The 16,901-nt window shown below is 38.2% G+C and overlaps 1 protein-coding gene and 1 long non-coding RNA gene across 2 annotated transcripts in view; both read left to right on the top strand.

Annotated features, from left to right (window-relative positions):
- The window catches only part of NRG3 (neuregulin 3), a 453,579-nt gene that overhangs the window by 364,998 nt on the left and 71,680 nt on the right, over window positions 1–16,901 (top strand). The gene's annotated exons all lie outside the window — the stretch shown is intronic.
- Window positions 10,824–11,888, top strand: LOC106499881 (uncharacterized). The gene is made up of 3 exons (XR_001295288.1): window positions 10,824–11,528; window positions 11,642–11,696; window positions 11,781–11,888. It is a non-coding gene; the product is annotated as an uncharacterized lncRNA (long non-coding RNA).

Here is a 16,901-nt window from a genome sequence, read left to right as displayed (position 1 = left end):
ACGAGTTCCCGGGGGTGAACGTGCACGCTGCACTGAATCAGCAGGAATTATTGTTTTATTATTTCATATTCCAAGATGTATTCTTTCAGAGCTTGTAAAACTATGTTTAATGATATAAATTGGCAGCTGGGATTCTTTACCGTTAAGGTTTATCCCATTAGACATCCTTTCATCATAATCTCTGCAAATCAGCTTTATCAGCAATAGGTAGTGCTGGTTGCTGAAGCACATGAGGTGTTTAAAATTAAATTACCTCACATACTTCCACCTTCTGCAGCTGAACACGTTTTTAAGGGACACCTTTGTCTCCCACTACATAAAAACCACTCACAGATGAACTAAAATCCTTTTCTCCAGTTTTTAAAGGAAAGGTGTATTTTAAATGCACTTTCTGAGAAAGCAGCTTTTAACCATCTTGGTGTACTCAATGAAGGAGATTGCAGGTTGCAAATGGAAAACTCATCTATTTAGAGAACTCGTATGGCCCAGTTAGGAAAAGAGAGTTTTTTATCAGCTGTTCTGCATAGACTTAAAAAGATTTTATGGCTTGGTCTTTCTTCATATTTGAATGTTCTTAGTTCCTTGGAGACCAAATTACAGCAGTTGATTTCCATTATCTTTTTCTTTTAAAGTAAGCAGCTGATGCTTGTATCTTGATCTAGTTTACAGTATTTAAAGAAGGCTGCAAGGTGTGAATTGCAGGCAGATAATATATGCAGATTTTATAGGTGTGCACAGTTTAATAGAATTATATATGTAAAATAGAAAATTGTAGGAAAAAGCAGGTACATATCTCTGAATATATGTTGAATGCACTTCTGATATTTCTGATCTCATGCTCTTGTAAAAACTGTATCTCTGTGTGAAATGCACCAGTGTGTTTCTATGTGAATGACCTGAGCAAGCCGACGCTCAGTGCGGGAGGACTCGGAGGTTGCAACAGGCGATCGACTCCCAGTGTTTTCAACAGAAAGCCTAATATTTCACATTCTTGTTTTAGGTACCAGCTCTGACAATTCATATGATAGCATTTAAAATTATTGTTGTGTATTTTGAAAACCTTCTTTTGACTTTGCTGTATAGCTTTTAAGTGAACTTTTGAAAGTTGCAATATATTAGTTAAGGGGCAAAGAGCTTTACAAATTTCCAAGTAGTACGTCCCAGCTCCGAGCACTCTCCAAAAGATCAGAGTCTTGTTCTGTGTCTTTCCTGGCTCAGTACCTTATTTTGTAATCCTGCTGCTCTCTCCCTACTCTCCTCTTTCCCCTACACAGTGCTCTTGGAAACCTTGGAAAAATCATAAATTAATCAGTTCTATATTAAGGAAACGTGACTATAAATTGAAAAGCACACAAAAGCAATTCAAAAAATTTTTAATTATATTTAAAGGAAAATGTCTCATTCCCCTCAGCAAAACCTTCTTATTAATTCCCATAGGAAAGGAAAATAATTCAGATCTAGAGTAGAAGAGAATTGTAGGTGTTTTGCACTTTCACAGTGTTTATCCTTCAGCAGTTCTGATGTGAATTTGAAGCTTAGCTCCCTACACACTCAGTATTGAAAAGTCAGTTATAATTTTCCCTGATGCTGTATCCCTTTGCAATCCTGCAGGATGGACTGATTATTATTATTTAATCACATGGTATCAGTTTAAGCATACTTTATATCAACTTAAAATTAATAAAGGTTTTGTATTAATTTAAATCTCCTTTGCACTAAAGCATCTGCCTATGAAAGTCAAATTTCAGTCGTGAAAAAAAGTAGTTCTGAAATGTTTGGAGCTCCATATGGTAGATTCAGGCAATATTCTAAATTTTTGCTTGAGTTTTAAGTTCCTTGAAATTATTACTACATTTCAGTCAGGTGGCTAAGTAGGCAGCATGTCTCCTGTTTCCTGAAGTCCGATTTTCTGTTATAAAACAGGTTGTATGAAGTTGTGCAGGCACGTTCGGTTTGAGTGTGGCCACTGCACAGTAATGAGAGCTGGAGAAGTCAGTAAAAGTCTTTCATTTATCTCTTTGGTTTTTGATCTCTGTGAAATGAAAGCAAGAGCCTTGTCTAACTAATGCTAGTAGTTAAGAATTTGAGAGAGGATTTTCAGGAGGCAGAGAGAATAAATTCCTGCGGGGAGCTGCCTTGAGGCACCTCAGTCAGGTGTAAGTATAAGAGAAAAGGCGTACGTGTCCTTCCCCCGTGCGCTTACCTTGTGCGACAGCTCAGCGCCCTGAACTTCTGTCTTCGGAGCGTCCTCCTAAGGTCAGAGTTTGGTGTTTCCTTCGTGAGCAGTGTCTCGGCAGCGGGCCCTCGAGCCCCTGCGGAGTTCTGCAGCGCCGCCGCGGAAATAGGGAATTCTGCAAATGACGGTAAAGATGATGTTTGTATTTTGTTCCGTTTCTAACATTTTCCTCTCTTTTTCTGTCATCTTTTACATGCTTTCTTGGGTATAGCAGACCACTTAGGAATTGAATTCATGGGTAAGTTTTCATTTCTCTTCCACTTGCTAATATTTATCTTGGTACCTTAACCCAAAGCACCTGGAAGTTAATGGGAAGATTCCCATGAACTCCATCAGTGAATTTGGGCTTTGAGAACAGTTCCTATTATATTTACTGGTTACATCTGAAATTATATCAGGATTTCATTTTTCACTTGTCCATTATTAGAGGGCTAAAAACTACATAATGACGTTTGGATGTTTTATTTGTTTTTAATGAAGTATAATATAAAGATTATATGGCCATACCATGATATCTGAGGAATAATATTTTGTGAGAGATTTTAGAAAAGAGTTAATGCCTTTCTTGATGTAAAAGAAAGTAAATTTTAAACTTAATTTTTTCAGAATTTGGTGTTGACTGCAATATTAAAATGTAACTAGGTTTAATATGAACCATTTCATTTGCTTTTAACAGACAACTTATAAGGATACTTTTAAGAAAAATGACAAATAAATTAACTTCAGTTTAGGCAAAAACTTAAACAGGAATGAATAATTAATCAGAAGAATTACTTCTTATAAGTTTGGAAAGGAAGAACTGTGTCCAACTCAAATGCTGCCCTGTGTCGTACACATAGCCTGAGGGACTGATGGGCTTAATAGGTCAACACTTCACCTTTCTGCTGCTCTTCAGCAGAAAACAGTTAATTTCCTCTACAAAGCTGAGGCTAGACCTTAGCAAAGTTAGTGAACTAGTGCATCACTTGTGTAAAACAGCTTGCATAAACCATTAAATATGACTGACAACACAAATGAAAAGCTTGTACATGCATGTGGAAGTCATAAAAATTACTTTTTTAATGTGTTGCTTACTTATATTGTGTTCTGCTCAGGTTTTTTCAGATGTTAGTTTAGTTTGCCAAGTTCATGAGCTTATATTAGGAATGACATGAAATAAAATACTGTTTGATAAAATCATTAGGTAGATTAAGGAGACCCAAAAATTAAGAGAAAGTTTTGATCAATGGTTTTGTCACCAGTTTCGCTCTTTGGTTCTCTGATTTGAGAAAGACACAGTTCTTACAGTGTGATAAGCCCTATTTATTTATAAGGAAAAATCTCCTCCTTTGATTTTTTTTTTTAAGGTTAATTTCTGATTTACTGAATATGAACTCATAAGCCTGTACTGTAAAATAACAGTATTGAAAGTAGAACCAGAATTATCTTTCTCAGGGCAACAGCCATAGTCATTATATGTGCAACCCTGTAACCCAGTCAGAGCAGCTTGTAAACAAAACCAGTGCACAACCAGGTTGCTACAAGTCTGGTGTAGTCTATCTGCCAGATGAAAATTATATATTCTGAAGTTTTGCTCTGCCACAGTTCCTTTACCACTGTTTGCTATACAGGGTAGCCTCATATTTCCTTAGTCGGTTCCACATTCAGCCTTCAGAAGATCCCTCCCTGTCTCAGCTTTTAAACTGGGTGGATGGGACATAATCACTTTTAGAAGAGGGGCAACGTCAGCAGATGGAGAAGATGAAGTGGACAGTATAGTTAGCCCCTTCTCAGGGTTACTGCAGAACAACAGTCTCAGACAGGTCCGTTTGACTCTGCATTAGTAGTGCTGAAATGTAACTCAGTGGAACAGAAGAGCTCAATACTCTTATTTTCAGTCCAGTGGAGTTGATATTTTGGCAACAATTCAGGCAGTGCTCTGGGGAAAAAAACGTAGCCTAATAATTGTAAGTGATGATACGGGGATTCTTTTAACACTTTGAGCATGAGTTGTCTCATTGGACCCATGCGGTGATGAATATTAACTGCATGCCAGACTGTATTAGCAAGAGTGTTACCAGCAGTTTGAGGGATTTTTCCCTTTACTTTTGTACTTATGTGGCATATCTGGAGAGCTGTCTCCTGTTTTGGGTTTCCCAGTAAAGAAGAGACATTGACTATCTGGAGTGGGTCCAGCGGAGGCCTACCAAGGTGGTTAGGGAGCTGGAGCTCGTGACATACAAGGGGAGGCTGAGAGCGGGGTTTCTTCAGCCTGGAGAAGAGGCTAAGACAGCATCTCACCTCTGTCTACAACTGCCTAATGGGTACTTACAGAGAAGATGCAATCAGACTCTCTGTGGAGGTGCAGAGTGAAAGGACAGGAGGTGGCGGACACAAGCTCCCTCAGAAAGAAAAATTCCAATTAGTTATTGAAACAAAATTCTTCAAAATGAAAGTGGTCAAGCATTGGAGCAGTTCTGCAGAGAGATTGTGGAACCTCCATGGTTGGAGACTTTTAAAACTCAGCTGGACTGGCCCCTCAGCGCCCTGGTCTTTCTGGGAGGTTGGCCCTGATGTGAGCAGGGGGTTGGACAAGATGGCCTTTGGTGGTCCTTTTCAATCTAAATTATTCTGTGATTTTGTGCACCATAAAAGCTTAGTGTTTCATTTCGCTTTACATGAAACTTTTAAAATCCCAGCGGAATTGATGGAAGTAACAGAACTAGGAACTGGTTACATTAAAGTCTCTGCATATATCCCAGTTTCACTGCTTAATTTCAATTGTAATCAGAAATCTTGAAGCACATGACCTGAAGGATAAGCATATGCACTATAAGAAATAGTATAAGGAACATATAGGAGTTCTTAGAGTCTTAGGTCTAGAGTTTTAGGAGTCTTATAATGAGTCCTTCCGTAGGAAGCAGGAAAGTACTATGAGGCAAAGCTGCATTATTTTACCTTTGTTTTGAGCATTTTAGTTTCCTCTTTTTTAAGATGTCTCTTTAAGGCTTGAAATAAAGCCAGGCTCTGAAGTCTTGGCTCAGAGAAATCTCCTCATACAAGAAGCTTGCTGATTATCATATGTAAAATTGGAACACATCTTGATTGTATAGAAATTAATGGAATCTCGTGCCTCTAGACTGGAAATATTATGATAGAAGTCTAAGATGAGGCCTGAGGTGTTTTTCTGTGGGCTGGAAAAAAGCAAGTTCCAAAATCATACCCAAATTAAAATGTTTGTGTTTCTTAAAGCCTATTACAATCTTTTTTTTTTTTTAATTACTTAGGAAGTCTAAGCAAATATGGAATCATTACTATACACATATCAAAGTACAATTACGCACTTCTTTGTATGCAGAGACATCAGGTGGCAATACACACTCATCAAGTCAGTAAAGTCTTTGCAAAGCCTTTCTCATGAGTTTACTTCTGAGCTGTAGAAAATCAAATTACAAGTAGTGAGAAAGGTAGAATTATTCCAATTACCAAAAATAACAACATGTAAGTGTTGCAGAGCTCAGGCTTTATTGTGCGTCAGCCGGGGCACGTTCTTTCTGAGGTTTGCTTTGTAGTTGCGGGTTCATATGCTTTAGGAATTCCCTTTCTGTCATCTGGCTGGAAATTCTGCTCTTGAAGTTCCCCTGTTCTTTGAGGAAAATAGTGTTAACCTTGACTGTTAAAGCAAAACTTTTGCATTTGATATCTTCACTTTGATTTTAAAAACTAGTAAGGAGGCAAGGGAAGATACCGCTGCACCTTTTGTTAGAACTGTTTTGTAACTGCATAAAATGAAAAAATAATCACAAATGCTATATGGAAAGTTAAGTGAAAATTTGGACACCTGCCCTAGTTTTGAAAAGTGTTTTCACAGTTTTTGCACAAACTAGTTTTGTAAGTGAATACCACGGATTTATGAAGGAAGGTTGCACTCGTTGCACGGTGGGTAAAGCTAACAAGCCACGTGGTTGGGAACGTCCGTCTGCAGCAGAGCCCTCCTGGGGCAGACAGGCGGCGGGTCCCGCAGGTCTGCGCCCTCAGGTGAGCCCGTGCGTCTCGCCGGGTTTTGCCAGACCGCCCAGAAGGCAGAATCGTTGTACCAGGACTTGGGAGTGTACATACCTGCCTCGTCTTTTCACTGTCCTTTCAGGGGTCTGTTGTCCACAAATTTGTTTGATCCTTTTTTGAACCTGTCGATACTGTTTTCCGCCACAAGCTCCTGTGGCAGCAAGGCTCAGAAGTTTACTACTTCCATGCTGTATAAAGAAGTGCTTTTGCTGTTTAAACCCACCTCCTTTAGATTCTTCAACTGAGCCTTAGTTCTCACATACAGGACTTGGTGAACAAGAGTTAGGCATGCAGTTTATCCACCACAACGACAGTTTTGTTAACCTCTATCATATTCCTGCGCCCCCTCCCTCTTTTGGATATTACCTAGCTTATGTTTCATATGATATTGTAAATTCCCAAACATGCATGCCTGATACATTAATATTGTTGCCAGCCTTGGTTTGCAGTGTCTTTTTCTTCATATGTGTTAGAGAGAGAGAGAGATGTGGGCAGATTCTTGTGGCGTATCTGTTTTAAAATATTGCAAGTATAACGATAAATGTATGCTTCTGATGTACGCACATGCAGCTTCTATTGAATTCCTCTTGGATGCCATGTGTGTGCTGGGTTGGCAGTATGGGGCAATATGTCTTTAAATACGTATTTTTAAGTATTGTAATCATAGTGAACAAGATTTATGAAATTTCTGAAATGCTCTACAGTTTCTAGTACCTCAGAGAAAAAGAAAGAAGTCTTGTATATGATTGATACTCATGAGACCTAGATTCAATTCCCATCTCTGATGTGGTCTTCCAGAAAGACTGTAGGCAAGGTATTTTGATCTCTCTGGGCCTTACTTTCTCATTCATAGTAATTTTTTTCAGGCTTTCTGCATTTAGATTCCTTAGCTCTCATGGGCATCTCCTTTGGCAGTGCATAACACAGAAACCTTGTCTCCGTTGCAAGAGGGTGCAGACCTTCTTCCTCCTTGCCCATGCTCCTGGGTTCCTCTTAAGAGAGAACCCAGCTGGGTGCACAGGAGAATAATGTAGAGCTCCCTCGGTAGGGTGCAGGCCTCAGATGAGCTTGTGCTCCTGGGGACCAAGACTTCACAGCATGCACCGTGAAGTTTACTGGCCCCAGAGTACAGTAGACTAGATCTGGAGTGGTGAATCTTGCCGTATGGTTCCCAAAGTGTCTCACCAATGATGAGGTATGCAGTTTTATTTAAATTCCCAGCACATAGGTAAGCAAATATTATCATGATGTTCTTGCAAACAAACTGGAAATCATTGTATTAGCATTAACAGTTTCACATCAAGAGAAGAGGTTCATTGTTGGTAATGCTTGTGTGAGGAGGAGCGTTTGTAACAAATGAGAGCTTGCAAGAAGTAGCTTTTGCTGTAGGAGAAAACTCATTTATTGTTAGCATTAGCTAGTTCAGGAAAATAAGTATATGTAGCTTATTATCATTTTTTTGACCCAAGTGGTTAACTGTGGTTCAGGGCTAAATGTGCTGCTTTGTTGTTGTTGTTGTTTTTTGTCTGATGGAAAAATTGGTGGTAGAGCCAAATATCTCTGATAACACAATATGGATGAGAGATTACTTTGGCTTAACTGGTAGCATTTATTAGCTGAGTTGTGGAAACTAATCTCATGCGTGCCTGTCCCAGGTGCAGAGTAAATCATTGTTTTAACTACAAGATACAAGGAGATGCAAAACCCTGGGAGTGATCTTTGGGACTAACAGTGCTCTGGGCAACAAGGCAGTTGGTGCCAGAGACAAGGACTCGGCAGTTTTACTCATTTTACTCGTTTCTCATGAAAGTGAACACAAGTGGAGTTAAGGTGTGTTAAGGGGTGGAGTATGAAGGTGAGTGAGTTTTTGGAATAACCTACTATAATACATGAGCAAACATGACAATTTCAGCAATTCATCCACAACACCTAATTTGATACTCCAGAATCTTTGTCCCTTGTTCTGAAACAGTAACATACAATGGATGCAGATGAAAATAAAATGCCCCAGGCAGGTACAATAGGCAGGCCACTACAGTGTTGGTGGAAATACAATCATGATGTGAAATAGTTGTTGTCTTTAGCCTGCTTAGCAGTTAAACCAATATCAACTGTATAAACCAAAATCACAGTTATGATATTAACCTTAATCTCCCCATGTATAAATTGCAGAATTAATATAGCAGTTGCAGAGGAATGAGCTGGCGTGTGAATCTGGAAAACCAGATTAGCAACGTTTTAACTTCCTGAACCTATGGTATTTAGGTCTTGCTCAGGAAATAAATGTTATTTGCAATTCATTCTCCTTTCTCAGAAAATTAGAAGAAACTTCACTGAAGTCAATGGAATAAGAATGATATACCCCTTGTAAGTGGGGAATCATTAAACAATATTTATTTGAACAGAGCAATAAACTAATTCAGGAATAGGATACTATTAAAATTACCCTTTATATTTCTCATTGCAATGACTACAATGTAAAAGGTATTAATTCTTTTTATTATTCTGAGCAGTTGTTAGTATTGGAGATGATGATACATCCTTTATTTTCATTTTGCTGATTCTCTCTGTCACCTCATTGTGATATGATGGTTTCATGCCTAAGACTCAGGGAACACATGATAGAGTTAACTAAATCTAGTCTGTGACCTTGTGCTGTCCACTGTGACAGATACCTTTTGATTTTGTCAGGACACAAAAGTTGGTTTTGCTGATGGGCAGTATGACCAAGACTGAAAAATTCAATATTTCAGCTATTTGGCAAAGAAATAAAAAGGCAAGTTTGTTGATTCCTGTACAGCTCTCAAAATGTGCAGTTGATGAGCTGTCTATCAATGTCTCGCAGCAGCAAACAGGCAATGAAAATGGATACCGGTGCTCACCTAGATGGCCCTAGCCGTAGTTATAATTTAGCATACTCTTATAAATCCCTGTAACACTCCTGTCTTCGCTGGAAGAGGGGATACATGTTGATTTACATGAGCAAAGAATGTTTGTATTCTAAGGGACATGCGTTTAGAAATGAAGTTCAGCTTTCCCTGCATGCCTTTTTGAAGTATAAAGCAGGAAAACTTTTTATGACCGTATGGTGCATAGGGCAGTGGCTGTTTTGTGCTTCTGTTTGTACAAGCTCTGTTATTAGAGATTCACAAGCAACACCAGATACTATCAAAGCGTGTCTGTCAAACAATGATGTTCTTAATCATAAGCATTTGAAATACTTCGTCATATCACTGTGCTACTTAAATAAATTCCTGGAGAAGTAAAAGTGGGTCTCCAGGTAGGTATTGATACTCACAGAGTTTAATACCGTTGTTGTCACTTCTCCTTCAGTCCCTTTGTTCTTCCTCCTGTCCAAACGTTCAGTACCTTTTTCTCATTTTTCCCTTTTTGAACTTAGCAAGGCCTTTGCTCTTGGGACCTTGTCTTCTTGTTTGCTTAGTGAAACGTCTGTCGCTTTTATGTACGTTGCAAAATAACAATAGCATCCGGAGGCCTGAAACGGCTTTGAAGCTTCAGCACTTCCCACAGGTTCCTCTTAGCTGGGGAGAACGGTCAGTTACCACCTCTGGAGATGGAGACATGAGCACCAGAAGAGAGAATTGCATAGAAAGAGCTGATGTTTGTGTACTATGAGAGTAATGGATAAAACTGAGGTTTCCTCAGGGACTGGAGGAAGCTCTGCCAGTGCTTGTACCTACTGGGGAAAAAGCACTTTGGAACTGAAGGTTGAAGTGCATCTGGTGAACATATTGAAGGCTGCTGTACAACCTGTTGACTCTGTTTTGGGGGTATGGTGTGGCTTTGTTTTAGTGGGAAGGAGAGATATAGCCACAGATGTTTTGTGACCTAGCATCTACAGATAACATCTGTACTTTTCTCTGAATGTCATTTTTCCAATTTATCTCCATTTTCTGCATTGCCAGTAAATGAATTGAAGTGTTAACTTGCATTATTTTTAAAAGACAAGAATAAGTTCTATCCTGTGGTTAATTTAGGTGTGCTATAACAGTGTGCCTGTAGCACTTTATGGCCATTTCCCCTATCAAAATAGTAATTTTGTGGACTGTGTGGATAAAATAATGTTAATATATGTAACATCCTGATGACCTTCCTCTTTGGTTGTCAGAGTTTTCCTCTGCTTTCTGTAACTGTAGTTCCTAATCATTTATGATGAAACATACAGAAATGCAAAACAAAAATTGGTAAAGACAGTATGTTGGTAAGTTTAGAGAGCCACACTTGGGCAGGGTGTTGTTTGCTTTGCTGTGGGAGGTTTTGGTTGGGAGGAGGAAGAGGTTCTACATGTATTAAGCAGGATATAATTCTGTAAAAGTGAGTATATGTCATCAGGAATGCTATGTACAGCCATTAGTCTGTCCCTTTCCATGCAAAGGTGTACTGTGTATCGTTAAATGCTGAATGGGTAGGTAATAGTAAGGCCAAAGTATTGTCTGTGGATTAGAAAAGAGAATATGTGAAGCCTTAAAAAAGTGGTTACTTTAGATGAGCTTCCAGGTGAGTTGACATATAACTCCTTTTACCAGGTACAGTGTGCTTTGGTGTTGGTTGTAAGAATGATTGTGCTATATTGGCACCTCAAGAAGAAAGGCTGTGTGCTTCTGACACTGAATTTCAGCCGAAGGATGCAGTAGCTAATCTTCATACAGAGGGTTTTTTTGCTGTATTACATAATTATGTATACAGGTTCTGCATACGTTCTGTTTGGGGTTTAGGCATGTCCTCTGGGTTTCTGTGGGGCTGGTATATCTCCAAGTTGAACACTTCTGTTTGGGCTCAATTGCAGTTTAACCAGATGCAAAAATACATAGCCAGTGACTTGTATGTATGGCACATTGCCGAACCGGGCCAGCAGGACAAAGGCTGGCTCTGCGTGTCAGAGGGGGCAGAGGCGGCTGCTGGGAGCTGTGCCAGCCAGACTTTGTATTCCTAGTTGGGAGAGGACCTGGGAAGAGGCTTCAAAGTAGTAAGTACAATACTTACATGTCCATGAGAACTTGGAATTTGTTGTTAGGCTACTAGTTTGTTTTTTTTTAATTAGGAGAGCATTGTTTACTGTGTCCTGAAGTTATCTTGCTACAGGAGAAGAAGGTCCAAACGCCAGAGCTGTGCCATGTTTTATGCAGCCATGGTGAATCAGTGTTACTTTGTCCTTCTCCCACTTGAAGGTGTTGTATAGATGTCAAGTCTCATCCGGTAAACCCTGCAAGGATTCGGAAGACACAAGGTAAGTATCACAATAAATGTTCCATGATAGTGGTGCACTTGTATGCTGCAGTTCTGTAGAATAATTAATGTTTCTGACAGTGAACTAAATCTTTTTGTGTCCTCTATGCCTAGAATGAGTAGAGACAGTGTCACTACTGCCAGTAGTTGCTGGAAGCAGAGGAGAAGGGTAAGCAGTGTGGAAAAATTGGCAATGCGCTATGTAGAGCACTAAATTATTTTTTCATGTACTCCCTTTTCTTTTCTTTTACAGGAGCTGTAGAATATTGGCATGTGGAGAAGTGTTGAGTCCTTATTCCAGTCTGGCTGATTGTTTTTAATAAAGTTATTTTCGTGATAATTGAAAATTGTCTCATGGTCCCATTTCCCTTCCCCAACTACTTCAGTTCGTCTTATTTCAAAACTAACCTGTCTGTGCTGAAAATCTTTGTTCATTCAGTTACCCAGTATCAGTATTTGCTTCAGACTAGACAGCTCTATAATTGTACAGGTAACAAGCTTGAGCAGCAGAAAAGTAAAAAAAAAAGGTGTGTGTGTGTATTGTTCCTGTATGCTCAGTCCTTAAGGAAAGTTTAATTATCACAAAATTGCAAACTGTTGCATGCCGAGTACAGAAGACCCTTTTGTTTACTAGTGCAGACTTTTCATTTAACAAAGTTGATCTCAGTGAGGTATTTTCATTTAGTATGGATTCAGAATTTTCAAACATAATTTAGATCATATCTGTGTAGTTTAGTCACTGTGGCTATATTATATCAATTATCTAGTAATTTTCATATGAATTAATATATTCCTTTTTATTTTAGTGGTAAGTGAATTAACTATTAATCTACATTTACATTATCAAATGGAACTCTATTGTCTGTAGTAATATAGTATTACTCTACGGTTATTCTGTCAGTTCTTTTTGTAATTTTGTGTTCCACATTCAGATACAAACGAAGATGAAAAATGGAAATACAAAATAATAACCTGGTAATGGAGGGGCAGAAAATGTGATAGTGTTGGAGTTTTCAGCAGAATTGACTGAAATAATTTAGAGACTTCACTGCTCAGTAGTGAAATACCATAAAAAATCCACTGAAAATAACAGAAGAGTTAGACAAAATAAACCAACAAGCTGGTAGAGAAGAAGTGAAAGCATAAGAAATTTCTTTGCAATTAAGAGCATTAATATTTCTATTAATAAATTTCCACACATTGCTGTTAATGGCTGGGGCTGTATGTTGTTTCCTTCTGTCACAGAAATAATGACCTTAGTCTCCAAAAGCACAGGATTTTAAGTGTTGAAAGGAACACAAATCACTGAAGAACTTCAATACTGCAGTGTCGAAATTGTCCTGCCTAAGTCTTACCTCTGTTTTGGGCAGAGCGCAGCCTGTTAGGTACCCGCGCACTGTGCCTGCTGAGCCCCACTGCTGATCCGGACTGAAATTTCTGCTTTGGGTCTCAGTAGGCTTTGCCATGGGATAAGCACCAAGTAGTTCAGTGCAGTAAAGATGTAAGTATCTCTGTGCAGACCAAGAATACTGAAAATGGATGCCTATAGGGATTTCAAGTGTTTTCAGAGTTGACCGGAAATTTTGAGAATTGGTGTTGAACTTAGGAGATTTGCCTTCATCTTGCTCATGATTCCTGACCAAAAACACCTGGAAGCCAATATTTCAAAAAAGGATTTGAAATCAAGATCAAGTGTGTGACTCAATTCACATATGAAGTGAACTTGGTTTTTTTTTTCCTGATTGGTCCCAAATCACCTAAACCTGAATAACAGAACTGAACATCCTGTATAAGAAATTCAGTGTAATGTATAAAGCAAAGCTTGGAGTATTTTCCCTTCCTTTCTTTAACTTACATTCTTATTCTCTGTACTTTCTCTCTTTTTTACCCACTTCAATTTTTTTCTTTTCCTTTCTATGCCCTAGCAGCCTTTGCTTTTTCATTAGTGTCATAAATGGCACAACTGTTCTGTTTAGCTTTAATGGAGGGGGAGAGAGAGACAGACACACACACGTTTTAATCATTTGTAGTTGTAATGACTCTTCTGTAACCAGAAATGATACAGCCTTTGAGCTGTGGTGTGCACTAAATTGCCTAGTTCATAAAATATGAAAGCTCATAAAATTAATACAGCAATGTTAACTTAGTTAATCAGCTTTAGAGAAACAAAATAATGTATTTGTTACTATAATATACATTTGCATGGGATATTAATGAAAAGATAGGATCTGCATCTTTCTCTGAATTTATTCTGCACTTATTCCTCTCATTCAACTAATTTAAATTCGTTCTTGGGGTAAGAAAGGTTTACTTCTGACAAGCAAAGTTTAGCTGTCTTTTGTGCTATGTTTTTCTTTGAGTCTGTAGGGTAGATCGTCTTTCTATGCATTGAATATAATGCCAACGGGGCTGAAAATTCTTGTGTGTATTACGATGGCCTTATGGGGTAGACATTTTACACTGTTGAGCTCTAAATAGTCATATGTAGTACATTATTAGAATATATGCCATAAAAATATGAAATTATAACATTAAAATTAATACATGCCTCAGTGACAATAACAGTATGACTCCCACTACTGTGGTTACATGAAGTTTCTTTGTACCTCTATACTTTGGGCAGTGCAATTAAGACAAAAAAAAAAAGACACGACAGTTAATTATATTCATTTAATGAATAATGAAAGGAAAATCCCCCAAACAAAACAAGTAAACTGTTTTTATTTCAGTCATTTTCTTGTAAATCTTTGTGGAGCGCTTTTAATGGAAATACTATTCTAGAAGGTTCATTGCCTGATGGAGAGTCTCTTTTCAAGGTAAGGTAGTACCAGAGCATCTCATTCTTCCGCTTAGTAGCGAGTCCTGTGTTGACCCTCAGGAGGGAAAGGTGAGTTCTATATAAATCTTTTAGTAACAGATCAAGCTATTTTAAAATTAATTTGCTTTAAGTGACTCAAGGATGATCTGGAGACAAGCAGTGAATGTACCTGTCTTAAATCCCACTGTTTCTTAGAGGTTACCATAGCTTTTCATGTGTTATTCGCAGGTTTACATATTTTAAGCTATATGTTCTAAATGACATACAGTAAAAAAGTGATTTCTCAATACTTCATTCCAGGAGAAGTGGATTACCTTGTAAAATCATTAAAGAAACATGTACATTTAATCACTTATGAGTGGTTTGCAGATGTCATATGGCTAGTGATTTGTGAGAACAGTGCTGGAAAGACTGTATCCTACTCCATAATGTTGCGTCGTAGTTTCTTAATTGATAGATGCAATTGGAGTGGATAGAGGGCATCTAAAAGGCAATTGAAACGCGTGCATGATGATTGATGTGGCTTTATTCAGCTTTTGTCATAGGCATTGTTCTACTCAAGGGATGAGTAATGTATGCTATTGATTTGCTTTAAATGATTTGTAATTTTTTTCTGTAACTTTTAGGGCTTGATACTATTCATGTATCAGCTGTTTTTTTCCTCTCAGTGCCCCAGAACCTTTATGGATTGGATTTAGCATCTGTAGGCCATGAATCAGTTCAGTAATCATCCGGTTCAGTGTGTTCATTCATGTGCAATGAGGATCTAATAATATTTGTGTGAAAATAATTCAGAATCACCTTTAAGTTTAAAGCTTTAACTCTTTCTTATGTGACTAATTGCCTTGGGAACTTGGGGATGAAATGTGTTCCTAATGCTTTACTGCATGTCTCTTCTGTGCCCCGGATTTTGTTGGTGCTAGTTTTCCACCTCACCCATGCAGTAAAAATGGGAACCTACTCTGTTCCTCTTCAGATGCAGTGAAGAATACAGTGGGGAAACAGTGCACTTCTAGGAAGTCCATCCTGTGCCCCTTCACCTTCCCAAAAATCCCGAGTTTCCCAACAGTTTTATGAACCGAAAGCTTAAATATAAGTTTATAAAGATTGTTCTTTCAATAAAGTATGCTGATAAAAATTCATGAAAATACCAGAATATGATTTATTTCCTCTTCTCATAAATACATTCCATGACGTAACGTTATTATTTTCTCTCATTCTGTGCTCTTTATTCTTCATGGTGTCAGTATGTGTACAATCAATCATTTCCTTTATCCTTTTGTCATCTTTATTGCTTGCTCAATCTCTTCTCTTCAATACATTCATTTTACCCTTCATTCTTTTGCTGTTGATGTTCTAAAAAATATTGATGCTTCTGCTGATAGCACAGCTGTGCTGATAGACCTGCTTGCAAGGTCTTCTGCTGTTCAGAAGATTCTGTCCCTTGCTGTCATTACTCTCCTGTCGTTGTTCTTGAGAAAACAGCTTTTTAGCTATTTAATTCCTTTATATGGCTTTCATTTTATTTTTAATTGTTTGGCACACCTCTGTCTCTGCAGCCCTTTCATATGCCCTGATTATTTCGGTAACACTATTACCTTTGCTGTTGATGTTACCTTTTTTTCTTTTCTTACCAAAAATCTTTATTGCTAAATTTTCCAAATTATTTATAAGTCATGTATTAGCACCTGCATCTGTTATTCAAAATTTATTTTATTTCTTTTATGTTAGAGCTTAAAACCTCCTTTGTAATTCAGTAATAAATGCTAGCCTTCAGTTTTTTCAAGTTTCTTCGACCTCCAAGATCCCACTATCCTTTGGTTATTTATGAGGGGCACTGCAATGCATTGAGCACATATTTGATAAAATACAGGCATACCTCTGAGATATTGCGGGTTTGGTTCCAGACCATCGCAATAAAGTGAATATCGCAATAAAGCGAGTCACACAAATTTTTTGGTTTCCCAGTGCATATAAAAGTTATGTTTACACTATACTGTAGTCTATTAAGTGTGCGATAGCATTATGCCTAAAAAAACAATGTACGTATCTTAATTAAAAAATACTTCATTGCTAAAAAATGCTAACCATCATCAGAGCCTTCAGCTAGTTGTAATCGTTTTGCTGATGAAGGGTCTTGCCTCGATGTTCATGGCTGCTGACTGATCGGGGTGGTGGTTGCTGAAGGCTGGGGTGGCTGCGGCAATTTCTTAAAATAAGACAGCAATGAAGTTTGCGGCCTCGATCGACTCTTCCTTTCACAAAGGATTTCTCTGGAGCATGCAATGCAGTTTGATAGCATTTTACCCACAATAGAACTTCTTTCCAAATTGAAGTCAATCCTCTCAAACCGTGCCGCTGCTTTATCAACTAACTTTATGTCATACTCTAAATCCGTCGTTGTCATTTCAACAATGTTCACAGCATCTTCACCGGGAGCAGATTCCATCTCAAGAAACCACTTTCTTTGCTCATCCATAAGAAGCAACTCCTCATGCATTAAAGTTTGATCATGAGATTGCATCAATTCAGTCACATTTCAGGCTCCACTTCTAG

This window comes from Apteryx mantelli, chromosome 7 (genome assembly GCF_036417845.1).
Source record: "Apteryx mantelli isolate bAptMan1 chromosome 7, bAptMan1.hap1, whole genome shotgun sequence".
In the NCBI taxonomy this organism is placed as follows: domain Eukaryota; kingdom Metazoa; phylum Chordata; class Aves; order Apterygiformes; family Apterygidae; genus Apteryx; species Apteryx mantelli.
Note: the sequence above shows the minus strand (reverse complement) of the source record. Positions and strands in the feature narration are given on the sequence as shown.